Source organism: Manduca sexta, chromosome 8 (genome assembly GCF_014839805.1).
Source record: "Manduca sexta isolate Smith_Timp_Sample1 chromosome 8, JHU_Msex_v1.0, whole genome shotgun sequence".
NCBI classification, from domain to species: Eukaryota; Metazoa; Arthropoda; class Insecta; order Lepidoptera; family Sphingidae; genus Manduca; species Manduca sexta.
In genome coordinates, this window is record NC_051122.1 from 2,110,836 (window position 1) to 2,137,967 (window position 27,132).

Genomic DNA, 27,132 nt, shown 5'->3' on the forward strand with positions numbered 1-27,132 from the left:
ATTTGGTGAAATTATTCTTCAACCCTAGAGAAACAGTTGAGGATATGTAATGTTGGATATGCAAGTTGATTGGTATCCAAGCAAAACAATGATTTATAGCAAACGTCATAAATTAAATTTAGCATTCATAGAAATAGCTTAGTGACGTGATTAAGATTTAGGAGTCTACGAAACGCACTCTGCGTTTATATGATTATGACTGATATGATTATCTACAATTGTTTTGGTATTTCCAAACTTACAAAGTTTAACTGGATAAGTGATTAAGAATAAAAACTATGGCGTTTTACATTGATTTGGGTATTAACCAGAGAATTCCCACGTTTCTTTGAAATAAGTATTTTTTTAAGATGTTACTGCGGTTATATTCAATTGGTCGTCAACAGACTCTGCCCAATTTGCAATCACTACAACATTCTAAATCTAGCATTTCTAAAAAATCTATTTTATTCCTAATAAGGCGATAGTAAACGTTATATTAAGACACATCTAATAGTCTCTGAGATTAGCCAGAGATGCGTAAACATTTCAAAAATAGCTTGTTTGCCCACGTGGTGTAAATAAGGGAGAAACGGTGCGTGTAAGTTGTGCAATGGTGTAAAGCTTAGATAAGTGACGGGATAGGGTCAGGTTTTTTATTGGAAAAATTCGTTTCTAAAGTGTGTAACCTGGCTGGTCTTGGGTTTGAATCTAATGTCGAGTTAGTGATTTGTCTAGAATAAGGTTCTTCAAAATGATGTTTCTGGTCATATAAATCTGGGCAGGCCTTCAGTGAGATGGACCGATGACATGGTCCACGTGGCGGGACGTAGCTGGATGAGGACTGCCCTGGACAGTAAAACTTGGCGAGCATTACAAGAGGCCTACACTCATTGGGTGAATGTATAGGCTGAAGAAGAGAAGAAAGGAGAGGTTCTTCGAAGGACGTTAATGTTGTGTCGAGTGGTTGGTAGCAAAAATTGTATGATTTCTGCAATCTTATTGACGTGGTGTGTTGGATCGAATCTCAATTGCCGTGGGGATTACCCCACCACACCGTGCCATTAGGCACGTAGAAGGGGAGATGACAATTACTAAGCAAGTTATCACCGTCGTAAAAATTCATAGTATGAACCAATAGCGAAAGACTTGATTAATTTTTAATCAGTTCTTTCTATGCAGATTATCTGTTTTCTAGTTCGGGGACTAGGTTCACCTTAGGTCAATGTTTTACATTACACAATGTTTTGTACAAACTAACTAGACCTGATGTGTCAAGATAATGTAAAACAATTACGCAACCATTATATTAATGTATAATGATACAACCTCTCATCATCCCCTCATCATTCATTCTCGTCCGAGCCGGCAATTAGGAAAGACGTGTTATTGTGTGTGATTAGACCAAAGTGAAAAGCCAAGATATCTGCATCCTACTCACACCAACTGGTAAATTATAGTATATCATAAATCGCCAGATACAACATGCAACGGACTCCAATTTCCAGTCACACTCTATTCTCTTCTCAACCAAATTTGTGCACTAAAAATGATTCGATGTGAATGATTTGATGATGATGATGAAATCAGGTACGTTCCCTAAGGTACTTAAGGAATCTGTCATCGTGCCTATCTTCAAGTCAGGGGACAGAAACAGTGTCACTAATTATCGCCCAATATCAATGTTACCGACTTTGGCTAAAATTCTTGAGAAAGTCATGAACTCGCGACTAGTAAGTTACCTAGAAAAAAATAATATTCTTTCTATAAACCAGTATGGCTTCAGGCGAAACAAATCCACTACAGACGCAATAGAATGCCTAGTATCACATGTAGTGGACACCTTAGATAAAAAGAAAAAATGTGTTGGAGTCTTCTTGGATCTAGCCAAGGCTTTTGACACTGTATCTGTTCCCTTACTTATAGCCAAGTTGGAATCTATAGGAATCCGTGGCGTTCCATTAGAACTCTTTAAGGGCTACTTGTATGATAGGCATCAAACAGTTAAATTAGCTGGGATGTGTAGCTCAAAGCAACTAGTCAGATTTGGCGTGCCACAAGGTTCAGTTCTCGGGCCAACACTCTTTTTGGTATATATAAATGATCTCTGTAATACTACTATACCAAATGCTAAAATTATAACATTTGCAGATGATACCGTCATACTCTTTGAAGGGTCGACTTGGGAAAACGTACGACTTTCAGCTGAAAATGGTGTACGCATAGTATTTGATTGGTTGAATAACAACTTACTTACTTTAAATATAACTAAAACAAAATATATTACATTTTCCATTTATAATAATAACCAACCAAGTACACATTTCAACATAAAAACACATACGTGCGCTGCAAATACAAATTACAATAATTGTGACTGCTACAGACTTACTCGTACAGAAAGCATCAAGTACCTAGGAATTACAATAGATAAAAATTTAAATTGGAAACAACACATTGATACCTTAAAGACTCGATTAAGAAAATTAATACCAATTTTTAAACAAATTCGTCATCTAAAGGACGACCAAACTAATAAAGTTATCTACTTGACCTTATGCCAGTCTCTAATATGTTACGGAATAACCGCTTGGGGTGGAGCAAACAAGACATCGTTGATTAAATTAGAAAGAACACAAAGATCTATAATAAAAGTTCTAACTTTTAGGCCCTTTAGGTATCCTACTTTCCATCTTTATAATGAGTTTCAGGTACTCACCGTAAGACAACTTTTCATAAAACTTATAATTGTAAGACAACACTCCTATACTGGCAGAACTGACAATTTAACAAAAAGAAGAGCGCATGATGTTTATACTGTTCCCCTATGCAAGACGACATTTGCTCAAAGTTTTGCTTCTTTTCTTGCACCGCTGTTATACAATCGCATAAACAAAACCATAATGATAAAGGATAAAACTAAGTTTTTATGTGGAAAAGCGCTGGAGATTTTTTTTTTGCGAGGCTTTGATTATATAAACACGGAAATCTATATAAAAGCAATGTTTTGACTAATATCATGCTTACCATCTTGTAAGCTTTTTTACATGGGGTCTATGTTGTTGTATTATTATGCCACTCCTTGTGGATTTTTTTCTCTTTTCCACTTGATTTTTCTTAGTTGTATAAGTTATGTAACTGCTTCTACATTTTAAAAGTAGAGTAAAGATGAACATATTTTAAAAATAAAAAATATAAATTAAACATTGTAACTCAAACAAAAAAAAAATGAAAAAAATATCATTGAATTTGAGTTTTATCTGTATAGTTTACTAGTACTACACCAAGTTGTTTACGCAAAATGTGCAATATCTTAAACAATAGAATCGTTTGATTTATTGAAAAGTGAGCCCAATCTGGTAGTTTATAAGGCGAGAATCCTTTACCCTGCCGTAACACAGTATTAACTAGCACGGAGGGTAAGATTTTTAAATTGTATACGTACCGTTTTAATTATGTGAACTAATTTAACATACTCATTTCTTTGTTTTTTACTTTACCGTCAAATGCAGTAAACCATTGTACGAAAAACTGTTTAAATAAATTTCTTTCTTTCTTTCTTTCTTTCTTTCTCTCCTCGGTCTATTATTTGGTCTTTAAAATGCCTCAGTATAAAAAGGCTATCTGAATTCTTTTTACATTCAGATCTTTCACATCATCATGAGCTCGTTACAGTCCACTGATGGACATGGGTCTCTTCCAAGGTACGCCACAGAGTCCGATCTGCTGCTTTATGCATCCAATCGGTGCTGGCTCTTTTGTGTAATTCTTCCCGCCATCTAGCCAGAGAGCGTCCCACGCTACGTTTTATTTTCTTTAATTATTACACTTTCACATGATACTTTTTATTTTCAATTTAAATTATTTTCATAGATTCAATAATTTTGCAAGATCAAACGGAGATACAGGTAGAGACTATCAAACTGCTCAATTTGGGATCCTTGTTTCTGATAAGATTGGAGGAGCGATAATTATTTACAACAAAATTCAATTATTTCCTTTGAGTTACTAACCACACTTTCCTATTGTATGATTCCTTTTTTACAACTTTTTATGCGGTTTGTCCTCAAATTATTACAAATATCCCTGTAATATACTATTTTCTGTTAGGCACCGGTCTCCAGTACCGAAAGCGAGCGATAACTAACAAAATACATAATATTATGTAACTTTAAAACGATAGTCCCTTGGATTTGGAACTTGCGACCATCAGCTTGGCAGTCCATTCCACTGTCATTATCATTTCTTATATGGTTTTTATAATGGTAGATACTTCATTATTTTATGATATCTAAGCAATTTCTTGACTGTTTGCTTGGTCATCTCATTCAAATACATGATTCTGATAATTAATATTGAGGTTTCGAAACTAGTCAGATTGTTGATGTAGCTTGTATCTCAAGCAATGATGTATTTACCAAACAGACATTTTTATTTATTCGATGTGAACTATGACAGCTTTTCAATGACCTGGATGTTACTACGTTATTTCGTGTTTCTTAATGTGCATCTATTCTCGTCTCATGTATTTTGAATTGATTGTTTAGTATGCTTGTAAGAGGTTTGCGTACAAATCTATTTTCATTGATAAATCAGGTTTTTTATGAAGTCTTCAACTAGTCAATGAATTAGTATATTGAATCAGTCGTAAGAAGATTAGTAAAGATAAACATACAAAAAATGTATGTAAATGGTTTGGTGTTAATAACAATAAGCTACAGATGTCGACTGTGAATATAGGCCTCCCATAACCGAGAACCACGATAACTCCCTCAAGAGTGCCCGACTAAGAAGAAAAACAAAATCCGGACCGACCTGTTGGAAGCATGTATCAGCGACATTAAACGCTTTGCTGGTGGTAGGATATTATAGCGGATAGCGACCATCACTAGGTGTAAAACCTCCTATAGTGCTCACGTAAATGTGTCGCATTCCAGGATCAGGCTGTGTTGCAAACAAGCCGGCATAATTGTGTCGACTGTCAAAGGACAACCATCTTTCTTCAGTCGACACTATATGGACTCCACGTTATTTACTTTCAGGTGCAGTGAGCTCATTTTGCTATGCAATTTAAAAAAAATGACTTTTATAAATGTAAATAATTATATGAATTTGGATAAATTTAATTGATTTTTATAATAGAATTAGTTTTGTAAAATACCAGACGGTACATTGTAATTCAAAGTTTTGGGAAGCTATTAAATAGTTCAACTCAACGTTTCCTTTGTAAAAAAGTGTGGTTATTAAAAACCTTTCCAACCTTCTAAGAATGTCAAAGAATGTGTAAAACAATCGACAATTTGTTTCTGCGAGTTGCAACTCTGTCGAGTCATAACTCCAAGCACCTATACAACTGTTAATTACAGAATTTCTAGTAGTCTTTGTATGAACCTTGTATAGTTACTGTTAGGACTTAGAAATGCAATTTTTAAAAGTAACGTCATATATTAGTATATAAGGTCAAGTTTTTATGGCAAAGGTTTAGATTCAGAAAGTATAAGCGTGAATATCACCAATGCATTTTCAATTTGACTTGGTTATTTCCTTCCCATCATATTATTGTTAATTTACTATATTGAGCATTAAATGGAAGCCCCGATAACAGAGGAGTCTTGTCTAAATCCAATATCTCACACGGGTGATTAGATTCTTTTTTAATCCAGTAATTTTCGGATGGGATGAAGGCGTTGAACCTTGAACCTCATTGTTCATAGCTTACACTGTTCATTGCCATACTTTAGTGATAACTATTGAGTGGTTTTTAGAATTCATCAAGTTCCTGTTAGCTTATGTATTTTCTAATAATAAATATTAGAAACTGCTTCCCTAGTGGTTATGGGTGCGTGGTACAACACTCAGAGGTCCCGGGTTCAAATACGGGCTTGGGCAGATATATTGGGTTTTTCTTACCTATAAGTCTGGAATTTTGTGGCTGATAAGGTTATAGGCTCTTCACCTACCATAAGACGGAATACACACAGCGGTAATTAAGTGCATCTGTTGCGTCTCTGCCTACCACTTCGGGGATACAGGCGTGATGTGTGTGAGATATCAAAAGAAACCTCCGTTATGACGGTGCGTCAGTCATACCGACCCATATCCATCAATAATAACCGAATTCACGCATCTAATTTCGTAAATGGGACAGCATTGTTCAGTAATATGATTGTCGAGACATTCTGTGTTGTGGGAAAAACTGGGCCGTCTATTACATATTCGGTTTTATTTAGAACTATTGGTGTATTTGAAAGAAATGTTCTGTTCGTCAAATTTAGTCATTAAGGAAAATTTATGACAAAATAATTGTTAAAACAAAACATGACACCTTTATTTCGAAAGGGAATTGTTAGTGTTGCAACCAAGGCACCAATTTTGAGAAAAGCGTTTTCCGTCCCATGATGTGATAGGCAGCGATTCTATCGCCATATCAGGCTCAAATTTTAGATCCCGGGCTGATAAAGTTGCAAAACCTGGTATCACTGGACGATCCGGAATTTGAACCAGAGACCTCAGGGAGTTGCATAATACAATTACGCCATTCAGTAATAAAATCAAGTAACGTGTTTTTCTTCAGGTGTTGAAATATTTGTGTGATCCGCGAATATATTTTATTATTTAGGTGCTGGATTTTCTAAAACTGAGAGTATCTATAAATTCTTTACATCCATAAAACAAGTATTATTTTACTATGGGTCCGAAATGTAAGAACTGAATGTTGTTCATTGCTCCGCGCGCGTGAAACATTTCTCATTACAAAAGTCCCTAAATGCATTTGTGACGCCAGCGCTATGTAATTATAAAATAATGTTGTTGTTCCTTCGGGAGCAATTTACCAAGATGTAAAGTAGCTTGTATGCTACTCCAAGACATGGTCTATCTATGCCAAATTTCATCCAAATCCATAAAGCGGTTTTTGCGTTTACTTCTCCAATAAATTCCACAAACTCGCATTTGTATCACACTAGTAAGATGGCTATGTTATGATTTTATTGCTACTGTTTATAGAATGTGTTGCCCAAGTTATTGGTTTGGTAGTCTTGTTTGATTTATTTTAATTAATAATGTCGAGCGCAGTAACTTCATAAGAAAATTTCAAGGTATATAAATTATGGGCCAACGTAGCGCTAATGGCGATCGATTTTGTCTTTTCTTTAACTAAAACTTTCTAGTTTCCAGCGAGTGAATTAAATATGGCTTCATTATGTTTTTTATGTTATTTATAACGAAATGTACATGGATAAGGTGTGACTAACTAAATTTATGTATAAATTATCAGAATGTCCGCGATGGATTTTACTTGGAAACTGCGACACACTTTGGTGTCTTGTAATCGTATTTTATTAGTTATTAATTGCTTATATTAATCTATAATGGGGTACATTTGACTAGTAAACAAATTAGTGAATTTAAACCTTTTTATGAGGAAACTGGGGTTGCTTATTCTGGGTTTAATCGCAAATGTATTATGCAAGAATTAATAGGTCTAGCTAATCGGAAAACTGTTTTAATACATGTATAATGGTATATTAGCTATGTAAAAGTTAGTTACTTGAGAACTAAACTGTAAGGCAATATTTTAATATTAACAGATTAAAAAGTGTTGATAAAATCTCATTGTATTAAGTATTTATTGCTGCCTTTGAGGCCAGAACTACTATTCTATTCTGCAATGCAATGAATACACTGGTTCTGGTTGTTCATGGGCATCATTGATCACTTACCATGAGATGACCAATTTATTCGTTTATCTAATTATATATAGCACTAGCTTATGCCTGGAGATCTGCCCGCATGAAAAAGGTTTTTCAAGGTAAAAGTAGTCTATAATACTCAGGAGTAATGTGGCTTCCTATAGGGACGATTTAAAATCGTTTTAGTAGTTCCCGAGATTAGCGAGAACAAACCTTTATATTAGTGTGAATAAGTAAACCAGCAAATAAGCAAGTTGGTCACTTGATAGTAATTGAATTGCACCTATAAATTATCATAGTATCAGAAATATTAAATGCACTGTTAGATTTAAATAAGTTATGGAGATTCGAAGGGTGCGAAAGTATCCACGCTCGCTAAATTAGAGTGAATTTCTTAGACTGGTATTATGAAGAGATTATAGCAAAATTCTTACTAATTCCAATATTCTTTTTAAAAATACGAAGTCTATCACATATAGGCGACTTCTTGATCGGAGTTTTACGTAGATGAGGACTCGAGCATACATATATTAGCCCAGTTTAAACTGTTTATTAAGATATCTCACATTAAAGTCTAGTATTATAGTTTTTAGTTACGAACAAATTCCAAGATATTGAACGGATTTGCGTGGACGATCGTAAACATATCCGACATAAGTGTTGCACGCGGCTCGACTCGTGTTTGCGAGGTAATCGCGTGCAATTGAATAGCAAGAATGTTGGTTTGTTTATTTATATCAGAATATTCTGTTCCAAGATACTTTAAGTTGGTAGTGTGAGTAAATTAGTTGTAATACCAATGAATGTCAAGACGCGCTATTCGCTCGCTGTAAGAACTATGCTATGATTAAATCAAGAGTAGAACCACCCAGCATTATGAATTACAATGTACTTTGTCGTACTTCACTACATCCGTCATCCAGACATATGTTAAGTCTTAGAATGGTCAGCAATTCCCTTTTTTATAGTCGTGGTAAACAAGTGGTCACCTGATGGTAAGTGGTCACTGCTACTCATAAACCATTACTTCCCCTAACTGTTTTGTAGATTTTGTAGATTCTATTACTAAAAGGGTTTAGGCTTTAGTTCACCACACTGGCCTGCGGGCAGACTTCTCATACCTTCGAAAGTTTTATGCGGAATTCTTAGTTATATAGGTATCCTTTCTGTGAGGTTTCCTTACGATGTTTTGCTTCACAGTTAAAGCAAATCATAATGGATAAAGCACACTCAACTTTGAAAAGCGGGGTGTTTGGGTTTTGGACCTGCGGACATTCGTCTCAGCAGTCCATTCCATTTCTAACTAGGCTGCTCTGTACATTTTTTATTGCTTTGAATGACGAGACGAGTTTGCAGTTCACCTGACGGTGAGCAAATACTACCGCCTATAAACAGTAGAAACACCACCCAACACCTTAAATTACAAAGTATTGTTTGGTATTCACTGCGCTCGCCATCTTGAGACATGAGATTTAAGTCTTATTACGTCCGGTAGTTACACTGGCTACAATATCCTTCAAACCGGAACACAACAGTAACTACACACTGTTGCTTGCCAGCAGAAATAGACATTGCGATGGTACTAACCCAAACGGACTCTCACATATGAGAAACCTGCCACCAGTAAAATTTCGTGGACCAACATACCAACTAGTTATAAATACATTATTTTAAAAGATGTATGGACGCCGCTACACCATAAATTAATATGACAGGTTAACAAGGCCTATACCGCAAATTTATCAAAAAAGAAAGTTGTTGAGCCATGCAGAATTTTACAGCTGTGGTTCAGATAGGGAAAGTTGTCGACATACTCGTAAATTATTATCGCTTTGTCGGCTAAAAATATTATTATAGTTAGTAGTTAGTTCTGTGCATATGTTGCAAAAAGGTCGGCATAATTATTTCGACTAATAACCTTCTGGACTCAACTTACCATCAGAAACAGTGGAGTCATTTTACCATGCTCATAAAAAAGATGCATTTACAATTATCCTTTTTTTTCATCAAGGTGTAGCAGTAGCAATGATTTAGTAGAACTAAATTACTATAGATTGGAATTACCTATTTCGACAAAACAGTTGCCCATTTATCGACCGACTGTAAAGTTCGTTCGACGGTCTTAACTTAAAAAAGTAAGTTGCGTATGATATTGAAGTTATACTAAGCATTGTGGGGTTTAACGCGTTTGAATGTAGTAATTTCAGGGATTTCTCCTCGACAGTCGACATAATTATGCCTGTATATATACAGGTCGATCCCGGAACGCGACACTTAAGTGGGCTACAATGGCGGGTTTAATACCTTGAACTAAGCTGTCTGGGCAGATATAGATCCTATATATGCTATCAAGAGCAAAATATTCTTGTCATTTGTTAATTAAATAGCGATGATCTTGAGAAGCTCATAATAATTTGAGAGCGTCTCAGTTGATGTCGCACTTGAGAGTGAAATTCATTAGCATTTATTTATTCGGCACTCAGTCATTAACGGAAACTATTGATATCGTCATTTAAAAAGGATTACATGTTGTTCCTTCTTGACTATTGCGCTTCGTAATTTTTTAATTGATTATACATATATTGATTTTAGAAGCAGCATTGAATCTTTATTTACTGCATTTTGCAAAATATAAACATTATTAAAATTATAATTGATTATATTGAAAATGATAATATTGAGGTCTCCAGCAGGAGTGCCAACATTTACAAGAGAAACTTATTCTAATAATAATAAAATATAAATAATCGAGATAAATATTTAAATAGTTTTATAAACTTGTTCTTTATCTACGAGTTGATTAAAATAGAACAGAAATATAAATAAATCAAAACGACAATTTAATTAACTAAAAATGTGACCAATGGACGCCAATTATCTCTGAATCAACAAAGAAGTTGGGATTGCGTCACATCTCTAGAAGTGGAATACATTGGCATTTTTTAAAATATATTAAGAATCCACAAACTATATTAAATTTTGCTGCTTTGCTTGCGTATTAATATGAATTTAAAATATAAATATATTTCATAGAGCAAAGTAGATATTTTTATCACATTTCTGTTTTGGAATGGAAAACTTAGATCTAGCTTTTTTGTTAGGTACGTGAAACATTTTATTTGATTCTCTGAAGTAACTGTCAGCTTTTGAAAATAGCTATATAGTGTAACCAGGTTTGAGAATGAAGTTTAAAAAATGCTAAGCTATGAAAACATAGTGATTTTAGATAAATTCATTCAAGTCATGTCTACTATATTGTAAAGTAGACTTGTCGTTATTTTTTTTAACAAATTTACACAAACATCATAAATAAAGAAAAAAAAAGACAAAAACGGTCTTAACCGTTAAAGAAAGAAAATAAAGATAAATGAACGTAGACTAGTTGTGTAGATATAAACAGATATCAATAATACAACATGAAAGCAGCTTAAATTGATGAAGAAACAAGAAAGATGGGTAAAAATAGAATAAGCGAAAGTGTTGCATCAAGACGAAACTGAAAATCACTCATCCGCAATATGATTTCAGGTATTGTATAAATGCAACATATAATAGATATCTTATTAATACATAGTTTAAAAGACCTTCTTTATACAAAGTTAATTCTGTCTATAATTAGTTGGAAACGTTATTTTTAATTTATTGATTGGAGAACTGAAATTAATGATTATAAAACACTTGGTTGATGTATAATATATGCTGATTCGATATTCTTGCATGTGAATGGTGGATTATTGGACATATTTCTATCTACGAAGGCGTGACATCAGCCATGCTGTTATAATTGTGAATAATTAATGAGAAATGATTGACTAGAATTGATTAGGGACTGTGCACACATATGGTAAGTAAAATGCGTTTTTATTACGTCCGCGTTTAATATTATGTGCTTGTGTCTTTAGGGTTAATAAGAGTGTTTTATATAAGCAAGTGAATAATTATACGATGTTAGCTTTTGCTCGCGGCTTTGCTCGCGTGAAGGAGTTTTCCGGGATAAAATTACCGTTATATATTTCCCCGGGATATAAATTAGCCTATATCTTTCCCAGGGTCTTAAACTATTTCCATACCACATTTCATAAAAATCCGTTCAGTAGATTTTGAGAAAATGTACAACATACAGACAGACAGACAGAGAAGGGGACTTTGTCGTATAATATTGTAAACAAATATTTACAGACTTCATTATTTAATGTCAAGATCTGTCCATTCTATTCTAAGGACTTTGGGGCCGACGTTTTTTAATCGACTTTACGACGCAATTTAAACACACAGTAAACACGATAGAGTTGTTAACTGAGTACTACAACATATCAAAATATTGAAGACGTGTAGACAGCGGGTATAAAAACGCTAACTACTTTAAAAACATGTGCATGTGCCCTAAGATAACGGAATTACACAAATGAATTTATCCAAATACAATAGACATAATTAGTAAGTGGATTTATGTTTGTGCAATGCTAGTGAATAGACTTTACTCTGCAACAGATGGTAAAGTACAGTGCACTTCAAATATAGTGCGACCGTTCCGTGTTATTCAGTATAATGTGTTTAAAGAATTTTGACCTGCTGTATACGACAGTTTATTAAGTATAACATAATTATGTTTTGTTTTTTATCACATTTCTGTTTTGGAATGGAAAACTCAGATTTAGCTTTTTTGTTAGGTAGGTGAAACATTTTATTTGATTCTCTGAAGTAACTGTTTCCTTTTAAAAGCTATATAGTGTATGCATGTTTGAGAAAGAAATATAAAAAAATTCTAAAGTACGAAAATCAAAATAACAAAACAAAGATCCCCCTTATAATATATATTATACCTTGAATATAAGGGGGCAAAGTTTATGTAATGTCATTTTCAAAACTATTATTGATTGTGAAAATTCTTCTCTTTTTTTTATTATTATTCTTTTCAATGGCGACACGAGCTCGCCGTTCACACGATGGTAAGCGATACGACCGCCCACAAACAGTAGAAACAACATCCGACACCTTGAATTACAAAGTTTTGTTTGATTTTTCACTGCGCACGCCATCCTGAGAGATGAGATGTTAAGTCTTATTATGTCCAGTAGTTACATTGGCAACAATATCCTTCAAACCGGAACACAACGGTGACTACACACAGCTGCTTGACGGCAGAAATACACATTGCGGTGGTATGTACTCAGGCGGACTCTCACATAAGAGAGACCTACCGCCAGTATTTTTTAGGAATATAGCCCGAGAGCTGTAGGTCAGTTTTTTTTACGGAAACTTTATGTGGCTAGCGATTACGAATAGGTAATATAACAATTTTGGTACATAAAATAATTAGCGCAAAAATTGTACTATAATATATGAATAATCAAAGTATGATTAATAATCTTAGTGTAGAAATACAAGCACTCAATCTAGATATGATTAGCCCTTAATTCCCCATATTGGAACAATAAGACAATCGATCTTTAGGAACGGCTTCTGTGCCGGCCATGGTACAAACTACAAACCATTCATCGACCTCCTAATTATAAGCTAGGCATATTGCCACGATTCCGTGCCGTGACAGGGCCGTGATTTTATGAGCATTATTACGTCACTGAGTAATATATATTTTGTAAGATTTGTGATAAAATATACCCAAATAATTCTGTCAAATTTCTTAAAATTCCAAATGAGAAATCGCTGAAGTTATTGAGAATCGAATTTGTATATTTAATGCAGGACGTAGATTTTTATGACGATGTCAAATTTATAATAACACACTGAAAGTCTGTTGACTGATTTTTTTCCTATATCTTCAGGAATCATTTTCATATTTTAAACAATTTGCACAAAATATTACTAAATTATAGATAAAAAACTTCCCCGTATATCACATTGGTGCAAACCGTACGAAAATACATTCGGTAGTTTTTGAGTTTATTGCGTTCAGACAGACAGACGTGGTAGGGGGCTTTATTTATAATATGTACGGATGTGAAATTATGTTTATATATATTAAATGCACAATATGAAAATACCCTCGCCCGGAAACATGCACAAATACAGAAGAATAATTGATATAATTTGCCAACTTATAAAACAGGGATGGGACTTGTGTATAAGCGAAATAATTAAAATTGAAATATTGTTAAAATATTTTCGTGAGGTGACGTGTGAGGTTATATGTGACGTGATCTAAACTGTTTTTGAAAAACTGTGTGTTTGACATATCGAGGCAGTTGGTCACTGACTCTCGTACCATTCGGTTGGTTGTTGATATCTTTGTGAAAGTATTTATTGTACATTATTGGTAGATATTTTTATTTGAATCATAATCGCCGGTGCTCTTACAATATTATATAAATAATCTATATGGAATTTATGTAGTAGATAATATATGCAGTTGTTTTTAAAATACGGCCCGGACACTGCCCTGACCTTGCACGGTATGACCAAATGCCTTTAATCTTTGATTTATGATCATCATAAGCTGTCGCTTCCACATTGTTTACTGTTCACGAAATTATTCATTAGATTTACGACTTTATTATAAGCTATGGAGGTTGGGATTTGAGTGGTGCTGGATTGATTTTAAACCGAGTAACAGCCATGTAATATCATTTATTGGTAAAATCATTTATTAGAATGACGTTTATTAGCTAATGGAGGGAGTGGACGTATTGGCTCTGAGAGGTTCGTGACTACCTTTTCGATTTTAAAGACTAAGTCTAAGTTTTATCCGAAATTGATAATAGGATTGACTAGTTTTGAGATTGTTTATTGAAAATCTGCAACATATAAAATTTATAAAAATGATAATAATATTTAGGTACCTAATTTCTATTTACAATTCATTATTGGACTAAAAACAGTTTTGAATTTATCTTCCTGGGGTTCAATCGTATTTTTTTTATTCAGTAAACACATTGCCATATCATCTCCATTCAATGGTTGTCTGGTAGAGATCGCCTCGAGCGATAAGCCATGTGTACTACCAATGTTTTAATCATTTCCACCGTCTGTATACATATTTGTCTTGTTTCTTATATTTATGGTGTACGATAAAGTTTTAAATAAATTGTCAACAGAAAAAGTGTCAATATAAGAGATTTTAAAATTACTGATCGCATAAAATGTTGCCTACAGGAATCAAACCCGAGCTCATTTCACAGCTAATCCATTACTCTAAGGCTGTCAAATAATACTGGCATATTAATAAGATTCGGTCCATAAACTGTAATGATTTGTAGTATTTGCAACACTTCGTATTAGATCCACGTCGATCGCAATAATTTAAAGCATTTACAAATATAGACACTATTGCTCTATATTCCGTATGGGAGTTTGGAATTTACACGTTCTGGTATCCAGTAAATCTATCTATACATATAAAACAAAGTCCCCTTTTCTGTCTGTCTGTATGTTCGATTTTTTCAAAATCTACTGAATAGATTTTTATGAAATTTGGTGTGGAGATAGTTTAAGACCCTAGGAAGGTTAAGCCTACTTTCTATCCCGGGGATTTTTATTCCGGAAAAAACCTAGTTATGGTTAAAATAGGAATTTAAAGTTAATGTTTATGTATAAACTGTCTTTTTTACTTGTCCTTATGTTACTATAAGGTACGGTCGGCATAAAACACTTTTTCAAGTAAGTCGAAGAAGGTTCTATGTTAGGTGGCAGCTAGTAGGCTTCTCGTATGCGAGAGTCTGATAGATACCATTCTCAAAAGGTAATATCTAATTCTATCGACAAGCGGCACAGAGGTAGCATATTTGATTATTTCTAAATAAATGTACGTTACAAAATAATTTTGATGAATTGTTATTACGATTTTTGCTGTCTTATCTGTTTAATACATTTATTCGTTGTAGTGTAATTCTTTATTGTAGTGGTGGGTGTAAGGGCGAGAAAGTTCTAAGTCTATAAGCTTAACCGTTTCGACTCGTCATTTTTATAATGGGTACGGTAAAGTGACTATTGCACCTGATGGTAACTAGAGTGGGCTCCAATATAATGTTGACTGACAGGAGGTTTACTCCTCAGTAGTCGACGCAATTATGCCGGTCTGTTGAGGCCGGATATACACTGGCCGATCGTGGAAAGCGACATACTTGCGGGCCGCTATGGCAGGCTTAAATACCTTGAGTACGGTGGTCGCTATCCGAGCTGATATAAAATATATCCTCCCAAAAAATTACAGCAACACCACCATGATACAAATACATCTTTACTTGACACTAAACACATTAAAAATCTCCAATTAGTCACATCAAAGACACCTTGCAATTAAAGAACCATTTTAATTGAATATTGGGTTGTTTTTTATCTGGCAACAGACGGTTGCTTTTAACGTATCTCAAGTGAGCGGAGTGCGCGATACGCACGCGCTTCGCACTGCATTACAATTATATACGGACAGATTATAAGACCTTTGCGATGGGAACGTGTTAATGGTTGCTAAGGTGGTTAATTAACTCACTCATCGTCCAGAGATCTTTGGTTTAGTTATCTACACAAGATTATTATATAAAAATAATAATATAATATCAGCCCTGTTTTGTCATGGGCCTCCTTTAACACTGAGGGATTAGGCCTTAGTCCACCACACTTGCCTAGTGCGGATCGGTAGACTTCACATATTCTCTAATTCTTACAGAGAACTTCTCAGGTATGCAGGTTTCCTCCCGATGTCTCCTTTACCGTTGAAGCAGGCGGTAATTCACATACAATAATAACACATTTTTTTTTAGAAAAGTCAGAGGTATGCCCTTGTGATTTGAACCTGCGGACAGTCGTCTCAGCAGTTTGTTCCACACCTATCTAAGAAATTGCCGCATTTTACACAAGATTACCTAATATATATAACTAGCAGAATTATTTTTCATGTCATAACATATTATGTTAACAATCATTTGTGACCTGTTTTGTGTTTAATAAACAAACAAATAAATAAATAAATGAACTAGCTTTGGCTATCCACTACGCATGCGTGAAAATGGTATTCATATTTTCTCGGGATAAAAAGTAAGCCAATAGCACTCAGGAGAAATGTAGCTTCCTATTAGTAGAAAAAAATCAAAATCGTTTTAGTTCTTGAGATTAGCGCGATCAAACTATTCAGCTTTATATTAGTATAGATAATCAAGGAGTCTTTTATTAGTTTCATAAGTGAAGCAATTTCGTTTTTCTTAAGATCGATCAAGGATTAAATACCATAGAAAAGGTTGTCAGGCAAGCAGCCAGTCTTAGCCAATACGTTACAGCCATTGAAGTATACATATATGTATATCGATGGTCACAGCAGTATAATGCAAGATGAAATTGTAAAAGATCGACCGCACATCTGTGGGATAATAGTAGGTAGAACAAATCTTAAGTAAACAAGAATAAATAATTATCTATAGGTCGCTGTTAAAGTCTTACCCCCTTATTAATAGACGTTTTTTATCGAACGACCGAGTAAGGCTGTGACAACAAGTCTGTTTCTCAATGCTGACGGCATGGCAGTCTTCGCAGTGCGTAGACGTAGGGCCGTTGTGATTGGCTAATATTGAAATACAATAATAATAACCAATCACAACGGCCCTATGTCTATTTCTCAGTGCCGTTGGGCACTGAGAAACAGGCTTGTTATCACAGCTTTACTCCGTCCTTAGATAAAAAACGTTTATGAATAAGGGGGTTAATCTTCAAATCGGTAGCTAAAATGGACCAATTAGAAAAGTTCTTTGACAAATGATTTGCTTGGTTTATTCCTTTGATCCGAATTCCGAAGTTAAATTGGTTTTTGAAATTGGCGGTAGGTGTATGTTTCCATGCATGTGTACCTCAGATTGCCATTTACCTTCCAATGCATTCCTGCCAGTGAGCACCACGCCTAATCTCAGTGACGCCAACGCTTTATTGCGTTGTAGGAAGAGAATAATTTCTATTTATGACGTTTCGAATTCGTAAGACATTTCCTGAACCTCTTTAACATTTACTATGTCGAATTCATGAAACAAGTAAAATGCTCAGTCACAGTATGTCATTTTTTGCAGGAATGGGAGATAGCCAACCAAGAGTGATTTGATGGTATCTACCACGTAGTGTAAGTGCGGTACAGTGGAGCTGTGGGTGCTTCGACATCCTTTAAGGAAGGATAGGACTTGTCGAGAGGAATTTTTTGACCATCTTGCTATCTCGATGATTGTACTGAGCTGCTACTTCATGCCAGTTTTCTGTCAAGCAGTGGTAATTAATCGAGCTGGGAGTTTTTGCAAAGGTTTTACCAAATATTGGCAACAATTTTTCGCATTTTAGATGTTTAAGGGTCATTATTGGTAATTTTCTCATGTTTTTCAGTTTCTGCTATAAAAAATAATCATTTACATCTATTTGACCTGCTTATTCAAATCGCACAAAACACATCTCGAGTTCAATTTCACCCCCATTCAAAGTCCTGACTACGTCACATTAAAGGAATTAAATCCACGAACACTCGGAACTCACATCACCGGCTCAACCTGACTGAATGTTTGACGTGTGATTATACACGCCGCATCGGATTTAATTCCCCCACCCCCGCACCTCGCTCCGGCCCTGGCGTGGGATTATTGGGTATATTGCGATGGGAATTTAATTATGCTCGGAATTTAGGTATAAAAGGAATATGTTGACTTAAGGCAAAGGAGGCAAAGTTTGTATGTTTTAACGGTTATTATTAAATTCGATATTTATATAATACTCTCTAACTGTCTGTACCTGCGGCGGCGTCGTGTGACGGGTCGGCCACTTCCCTACAATATGGTTGAGGAGGCCGATGACTGGCACATGCGTCATACTCGTGAACGGGTGCTGCTTGTGTGGACTGTTCTGCCCATTTCGTTTACAATTTCTAATTGCTAGAGGTGCTAGGAGGAAATAATTATAAGGATAATAGAGAAATTTCATAATTCCTGAGAGGGTTGTGCAGTCATATGAATTTTTTTTTTTCTCTTCTCACTTTATCATGTCTTTACCCTAAAATGATTGATAAAGCAATACCAGAGTTTCTTGTCTGTTCTTCTCTGGTGAGAACTGCTTTCCGAACTGGTGGTAGAGTTAATATTGACGGAATCTAAATAATGTATAACATTTTACAGATTCAAACAAATCATTTCATTTAAACCTAAAAAGATAAAAATGTATATTTTTCATATGTCTTTTGTTATGATTAATTAGTAAAATTATAATTTATTATAATACAAAGTGAAATTACATTATAAAATTAATTAGGTCAGTCAATGCAAGCATAGACTATAACAGCAGTATTTCCGTAAAACAGACTTACCATAGTTTGCACAGGCATCACCTGTTCAAACACTAAACTATTTTTTAATTGGGATTGACGCAACAAAGAAAACTGATGATTCAATTCAGTTCGAATGTTCGATTTTTGTCCAAAAATCTGTTTTAAATCGGCAAACAAAATGTTTATTGTTTTATGTAAGAAATCGCATGTAGGTAAATTCACCAGTATCCAACATTCTGAAATTAATACGTTATTTCAAATATATATATTTTTTTATTAAATGACTAACATCATAAAAAGGTGTGCCATTAACACTGGCCGTTTTAATTATAATTTCCCGCCACTTCAGCGCGTCTTAATCTCGTTAAAATAAAACAAAATGGAGGCAAACTCCCGGTTGTGCATAATCCTCACAAAGCGGACCGCTTAATCCGACAGGATTGCGATGTCACATAAATCAATTTCAATTTTGCAGGATTGGCGACTACATAAATTAGCACGGTTATGTCCATCACGGGCGAAGCGACGCGATGTAACGGGATGTTATGTGAAGGGTGGTTGTTACTGTCATTTTTTGAGGTTATGTTAAAAATGTTGGCGTTGTCGGAATCGTTTTTACAATGTTGAATTGCTTTTATGATTGTGAAATCCTCGTTTTAAATGATAAAATAACTTTAACTTTTTTGTCGATCAGAGATACCATTTAGCAGGAAAATGCTTTTTACCAAAATATCCTTTACTGTTGTTCCCTAAATACAAAGAATTTATTGTATGTCTGAATTAAAATGTTATAAGATGTTATTGTATTATAAAACAAAATCACCAAAAGTTGCCTGTCTCTATGTTAAAGATTTACTGAACGGATTTTTGTGCGGTTTTTACTAAAAGATAGTGCAATTATTGAAGAAGGTTTAGGTTGATAGTACATTACGGTTTGATGTAAATTGACTGAAATATAACGATTAATGTTGAAGAGATCGCGTGGTTGTAAAAAATCTTGTGGAACGGGATTTACGAGGGAAAAACTTTCTGATAGTGATTTCCACACGGGCGAAGCCGCGGCCAAAGCTAGTTATAATATAATTATTACCAGTTTAAAAGATTACAACACAGTAGACAGATTTAGATAATATCTCCATATATAATCGCGTAGCACCGTCTCAGTGGTGCATAACAAACTCTATTTGCCACAAAATAGCTCGCTTTGACGATATAAAACGATTATGTCAGCCGAGGTGAAATAAATCCTAATATTTCTTCACTGGACACGTTATGCTTCACGCGTTTCAAGACGAAGTGAAAGTGCTTTTTTTATGATTGTGGAGCGCTTTGACAACTTCTTGTTATGTTGTATGACGAATTTTCAGACGTATGACTGACGTATTTATGGTCGTTAATCCTAATGGATTGCGATTTGTAAGACTATTTATTTTGAGAAATGTACCTATAAAGGTTATAGCAAGGATGTCGGATTTCAGAATATTAATTGGCAATTCAGAGTTGTAGACATCCGGGGGACAATGATGGATGGTTATACCTGCAATATAATGAGCGCGAAACAACACTGAACAGTTAATTTATACCGTTTTTTCTGATGGCAGTATATTGCTGATTGTATCGTATTATCCAGATGGCAGCGTTAAGCCTTGTCGCCATCCATAGTAGAAACTAGAAAATAATAGTTGTCTTAGGTGTACGCTTATTGACAACATAATTAGCTTGAGATGTAATTAGAAAACTGTAACTTTACTTTGGTTTTTCCGTGAGTAGTACAACCCCTTTTAATTTTTTTGTTTAGGCCACGACAAAGTGAGGCCACTGCACCTGATGGTAAGTGGAGATGTGTCCAACATATAGACTGATGATAGAAGATTACCTCTCGGCCTATCAGTCGCCACAATTATGCCGGCCTGTTGGAATTGAATATACTCAGGCTGATCCCGGAACGCGACCGGCCCATTCACCGTTAAGTTAACAATAATTTGATACTGTTCAATAATTTCCTTAAACTAGTCTCCTTTGAGTCCCCTTCAAATTAGAAATAGATAATTTAACAAACAAGATAATCAACATATCCAAAAAACAAACAAAATGTGCGTCGTAAACTAGTCGAAGCAAGTTCGCAGCAGAGCGTGCGCTTTCATAAGTTACAGGTCCGAAATAGCCTCGGGCGTACTAAGAATTCTCGATTGGAAATAGTAAAATCACTGCTTCAATAAATTATTAGTTTATTTACTATGTGGTAGGTCTTTTGTACGAGAGTGCTACCGCATTGCTTATATGCGATCAGACGGTATCCAAGAACATTATTGTCGTAGTGTTAAAGGTATAGTAGCCAATAATTATTGTGTATAATGGTTAAATATAATATCAGCCCTGAATTATATACTGTCTCACTGCTGGGCACGGGTCTCCTCTACTACTTAGAGGGGGCCCTAGGCTAGTTTAGTGCGGATTAAAAGTCTTCACATACATTAAAAATTCTTATAGGTTATTTCTCAGGGGTGCAGATTTACTAGATATTTTTCTTTACCGTTAAAGCAAGCGATCATTCACAAAGAATACACACATGATTTAGAAAAGTCAGAGAAGCATGCCTTGGATATTGAACCTGCGTACATTCGTCTCGGCAGTCCGTTCCACTCATAACTAGACTATTGCCGCTTTCAATTACTGTGCATTAGGTTATTATTGTGACACTTAACATTGGAATTTAGTGTCTTAATATGACATTACAATTCAATAGCACGTAGAGGTTTATAGTTCTAAGCTAGGCAAAAGACATGGAAAAACATGCCTTAAAATCCTTAATCTACGATTAATTTTAATGTTTCAGAAATTTTTAATCGGTTTATCAGATTAATTAGATAATACGATTCACTATCGAGAACTATTGATAGCGATGGTCAGAACTGAAGTTGCAATACACTCAAGGGTCATATTGCACTGTCAGTCAGTAGATAACCGAGCAAGCTGTAATTTTGAACCGTGTCGCGTTAATGCATTCGTGACGTCGAGGTATAGCTGTTACGCAGGATCGAGCTTAGCTAATAAGTCTTTTTAGCTCGTTTGGGATCGGTTGATCGATATATGGAAATTAGTCATTGACATCTTCTCATCCGTACCCAGTTCTAATGTGAGGTGGTCGCAATGTATTTAATCTACCCAAGATAATAGGTAATTGGAAACTACTCGTTGATAGTTTGGCATCTTCTGTAGAGTTCAGTTAACATCATATATAAACATATTACACATATCTCCATTATATGATAATATCTATACTTATGTTACGTATATGCTATTTTTATTATACCAGTGTAACTGTGTTATATTATGTAGATTTTATACGAGTATTTATAAATTATATTAGTCTTTATTATATTAATGTTTTGACCACTAAGTTCTCTCGTTGTTGTTATCTTCTTTAGTCTCTGTATCTAAAGGTTGACTAGTACAAAATGCCTTTAGAATACATTTATACTTTTGTATATAAAGTGTAATAAAATAAATAGTTTAGTGATTATTGCTAAAAATGTATTTATGTGACCAGCGAAGGGTGCATACACCCCAATTCCTGCCGGCTTCCCTTTCTTAATTTATGTAAAATCTTATCATTAGAACGATTTGTAGACCGTTTTTATGCATATTAGTACCTATATGTTGTGTCGGGTTGCCTTACGGAAAATTTCATCCTTCACCACTGTATGTTACGCGTGTTAACTACATGGTTAATTTTTACGACCTGCCATCTATGTGACGTATACACACTATGCTGTAGTGAACTGGGGAGAATCCCTGTTAGAAAATCTCACACATTAAATAACAACACAAAATTTTTATATCTTATAACATTATTATTTTTTTTTATTGTCCGCGAAAAAGTAAAGCAATGCTCTCTCTTTTTAATATTTTCTTATTTCTACATGTGGAAACATGTAATTAGTGTAGCTGTTTTGTTAACTATTACACTTTTTTTGAAATATCATATGGTTCCTTAAATAAATAATTTATAGGTCAATAATACTCGTAATTTCACTTCAAAGGTTTCGAACTCCAGCGCATCGCGTCTCATACCCAAAGCCAATGACTCACGACACTGTAATAGATATACAGCATTACATGTCAAATACCATGGGCGTTTCGTGCTAGACGTTCCGGCAAATCGGGCACAATGAGAAATCTACCTGTGCTGGCAACGAATCAGCGATGCAGTAGGGTCATATCTGTCACAGGTGAGCCATGTACTAATTAATTTGTGTCTGTTAGTGATTCAGAAGATATGCTAATGAATGACGAGTAAGCTTGGGATGGGAATATAAAAATTGACGATCGAGTTTGTCTAATAGGAAATGTAGAATCTTAAACAGCCTTTTGGTTGAGCTGCGTTCGTTATTCTCAGAGGTGTTAAATATAACCCTTAATAATAAAATGACTACCTGTAAGTCTTAGTTACACTAGGATGCTTACATACAGCTTTTCGACAGGAATGTGGTCTTCGATATCAGAAGACTACAATATAGTCCCTATTTGCGAATGACAATGACATCAAAGTTACGCCATATATAATTCTATCAATAATCATCAACATAAAATCATAGTTATCAATTGATAACTAAAGAAATATATTTTTTACTTCTAGCACGTCTAAGTGTACTGTTGCGAGTTTGCTCTTTATGTCGGGGTGGTAAAATATAGTAGAGTAATAGAAGTATTGTAGAGTTCAGAGGTGCAACTTTTCACGTTTATCAATACTAGTTTTTATACGAGAACGACAAAGTGACCCTCCTGCAACTGGTGGTAAGTAGAGAGGGGTCCAATAGAATGTCGACTGGCGAGAAATGATTACCCCTCGGCAGTCGACACAATTATGCCGTCCTGTTGGAACTGGATATACACAGGCTGATCCCGGAACGCGACACACTTACGTGGGCCACTATGGCGGATTTTAACACCTTGTGTACGGTGGTTGCTATCCGGGCGGATATAAAATATATCCTACCACCAGCGACTAATCTTTTTTTTATCTTGGTTGCGTGGATACCGGAATGCGATACACTTATTTCATAATAGAATGTATTGTAAATACTAACTCGTGTAGTGTATGTAGCCTTTTGCGTGCTATAAAACTACTTCAGGAGTATAGATACATTTATAAAATTCATACACGTGGAAGTCGAAAATGTAATAAAACCATAATTATATACACGTGTTTCGAATTATAGAAAGACCCTATAAATCATAATGATATAACGGTCTAGACACGTATTATTAGCAAAATTTGTGTTCTCCCGCGTCTATTGCAGACTTTAATGAGATCTAGCTTAGACAGTTTAGAACCTAGGCGACATTTACGACTGGCCCAGTCCGCAACGGATGTCCCAAGGGAATTAGCGTAAATTTCCTCTTTGAATTTGGTGGGTGGATATGTCTCATTAAAAGTTTGATCGGGAAATTAATGTTCAAGTGTAGGTAAATAAACTGACTCCATGTATCGGCCCGCAACACCTAGATTTAAAATGATATAGTTTACTATTAGTCGAAAATAACACGGTTTTACTCACGTACTATGTAGTCCGTAAAACCGTAGGGAAACCGTGTTGTTTTCGACTAATTTAATATATCTCGCGTAAGTTTTAATATTATTATAGTTTACTATTCTTAAAGGACAGTAAAGGGCCAAAAAGAGATTTTGCAAGTGAAAATTTGTGTAGTCTTGCTACGGTTAATTGGTATTCCTGAAGCTTAATTACCTCGTCATTAATTTATATAAAAAGAATTGGATTTATTACAATTCAATAATTGTTCATAGCATCTGAAACATTCTTAATATCTGTTGTATTTTTAAGTCCATGTAGGTGGCGAGTCTTAGCGATATTTGCTTCCCAATCCAAACACCGAATCAAACGCACCGTGTCCACCCCAATATTTGGTGAAATGTTTGTCCAAACATCAGATAGTTTATGTAGAACATTTGTAAGGGACACCTCGCGGTCATTGAGATCCATTTCCTGTTTGCCAACGATAAGGGCTTCGGCAAACATTGGCTGTACGGTCACTGTTCGCGGCCTCTTTTCTTTTTTTATAGTTTAGTAGAATTGTTTTTTGCTGGTAATTTTTTAAGGGCCTACCATGTAGGTCGGTTGGGGTTTAAGTTATTAATTTACGGGGTTTGATGGGGTTGAAAGGTTGACTCGTTTTTTTAATTTTGGAAAGCTTAAGTTTTTCTATTGCTTTTTATAGTAGAAGACAGCGGATAAATCACCTGATGGTAGGTGGTGACAGTAGGTAGGTAGGTAATTGTATCTATAGAAGATTTAGGAAATGCTCCTAAGAGAAAACAGTTTAATGTGCAGATGATGGTTAGTGACTATTACCATTAATTAGGCCAAGTATAGGCGTGCTGTTAACCTTTTGGAAAAAAGGAAATTAGAATTAGAACAGTATAACTCGAGATCTTTTGAGAATTTCATAAACATGTTCCTAGTTACCGAATCGTGCAAAGTGGCAATCCATAGTCTCTGCCTACCCCTATGAGATAGAGGCGTGATATTAGTATTTATGTATGTATGTACTAACGTGTCGATACTTAAGGAGCTTAGGATCTCAACTAGACTTTCGACCACCTGCCTGAAACGAGTCCGTGAGTATTTCGGCCATATTGCCTGGAAGAGTGGTGACAATCTTGAGAAGGTTGTTACTACCGGCAAAGTCCAGGGTAAAGGTCGCGAGGGCTAAATCCAATGCGCTGGTCGGACCAAGTCCGCTACGCTCTCGATAGCAAAGTGTACGAAGCTATCCACGTTGCAGAGAACCGGCACCATTGTCGCAGTATAGTCCGGAATAAAGTGATCCGTGTAAGAGGTCACGACCTTCAGCATTGAGGACCTCGACGGAAGGAGGGATGTATGTACAGAGTATTATGTTCCTTATCGTCAATGAAAATAAGGATGCACTGGGTTTTTGAGTTTATTCATCAAACCAAACTTACATTCAAGCCTCGTTAATTGTTACAAGCAGTCGCACCTCAGACGAGCCCTACCGCGGTACCATAAATAATTATAGATAATTTCTAATAAATAAACGTCACAAATAGTTATTTCGTACAATAAAGATTAGTGTTTACTTAGAAATAGCTGTGGAATTGTAGCTATCAATAATTATGTTTGATAAAATGTTGCGCAGAACTTTCAATGTCAATATATTGATTAGCAGACAAAACATAATTTACATAAGTACATAGGTACTTAGTTTTTTTCACGCATCTAATGAAATAGTTTGTTATGTCTGTGCATTGACCGAAAACGGCTGAACGGATTCCAATGCCGATGTAACATTGAACAAAAGTCTTGTGGGTAAACATTGATCGAAAATTATTAAATATGATAAATAGGAAATGACTCAATATAACTTGCTGTTATGTATTTGCTTCCTCTAAGAACTTCAATAACTTCAGTTTTTCTTCTACGAACATGGCAAAGGGACCCCACTGTACCTGATGGAAAGTGGAATGGAGTCCAATAGAATCTCGACTGACTAGACATGATTACCTCTCGACAGTCGACGCAATTATGCCGGCCTGTTAAAGCCGTATATACACAGGCTGATCCCGGAACGCGACACACTTACGTGGGCTACTACGGCGGGTTTTAACACCTTACATCTATTGCTATTAAGGTGGATATAAAATATATCTATCACCAGCAAGGTAAATTGATAAGTTTTTTTTAAACAAAGTTAGTATTGGGATAGCTCGTAAATGTAGAAAGATCATAAAGAACAAGTCACATGATTATTATTTGATCTTTAACCGTTATATTATTGGCTTAAAAAATATTTTGATAAGAACATTCCATTCATTAATACGTACTATATGAATTCCAAGATCAAGATAATGTAAACATTATAGTCATGTAACAAGAGATAGCAAGCATACTTCCGGAAGATAAACAGTCGACGAACCAACTTAAAAATATTGGTAGACAAAAACCCTATTATTGATTTAGATATTATAGTCAGCGGATCTGATGGTACTGGATGGTACAAAGTTTTGGATAGTCATACTAGTTATCAGACAATCTCACCCGAGTCAATGATATATCGGTTGTATAGTCGGTTAGTATTACACAAGAATTTATGATTTTCAAATCAATATAGTTTTTAATACTTGTGTAACACAGAAATCTAGGAACAAAATTCGAATTTATTGAAGAAAAATTACTT

The 27,132-nt window shown here is 35.1% G+C and overlaps 1 protein-coding gene across 3 annotated transcripts in view; it reads right to left on the minus strand.

Annotated features, from left to right (window-relative positions):
- Positions 1–27,132, minus strand: part of LOC115445951 — a 239,298-nt gene that overhangs the window by 3,566 nt on the left and 208,600 nt on the right. The window lies entirely within an intron of this gene.